This window comes from Amphimedon queenslandica, unplaced genomic scaffold, assembly GCF_000090795.2.
Source record: "Amphimedon queenslandica unplaced genomic scaffold, v1.1 AMPQUscaffold_11888, whole genome shotgun sequence".
NCBI lineage: Eukaryota > Metazoa > Porifera > Demospongiae > Haplosclerida > Niphatidae > Amphimedon > Amphimedon queenslandica.
The window spans coordinates 6030-6879 of NW_003547873.1; positions in this window are offsets into that span (position 1 = coordinate 6030).

Consider the following 850-nt stretch of genomic DNA (forward strand, 5'->3'; position numbering starts at 1 on the left):
TTCAGTAGTCTGCAACTGTTTAGAGCCGCTGGAGTGACGTGGAGAAGTAGAATTGACAATTTTTAGCCTGTCGGTCCATTGTAGCTAATGATAGTATACCTCCACAATGGCGGCCTGAAAAATTTTCCATTTACGGTATCCCAATGAATATCATTATAAATCGGCAACGTCATTCACAGGAAAGATATGAATAATGTGCATCTAATCTAATGTGCTGTACAGCAGTCAAAACCAACTTACAAACTATGCATAAAAACTAGGAGGCTATAAAGTCTGGTCCCTACCACTACTAGGAGACTGAATTTAGAGATAAATTGAATTTCTCCTCTTCCTATAGATTGCAGTTGGTGAAATCTTCATTTTTAATGACAAACTTGATGCATGTACATGCACATCTTGACATTAATATTTTACTTAGATCCAGCTCTAAGTTTGTACACAACAAAGTATTCTGGAATGTGGTGTGTATGCATGCATTGGTGGCTCATTTAGCATTACTGCACAGCATTATAGCTGTGTAACAGGCAGTGACAGTTCAAATTGCCATAAATTCAATAAATTTAAAAGGATTATTTTCAAAAAACTATTAAAACTAGTGTATTATAAATCTTTTGCTTCAGTCTTGAGTATCATTCCACTTGACATTTCATCTTTATTTCAGCTTGATCCTATCAATGATAATATTAAATTCCTTACACAAACTTACTGTTAGTATTGTTATTCTTCTTCTTGTATGTAGTGCTCTTAGCATCACTAGCAGTAGTAGCCACTAGTGATCCCAGGCAGCGCCACGTGGAGGCGGCACTACATTGCTGCCCAAAAATAATAAAAACCTGTGGCCCAACACTCT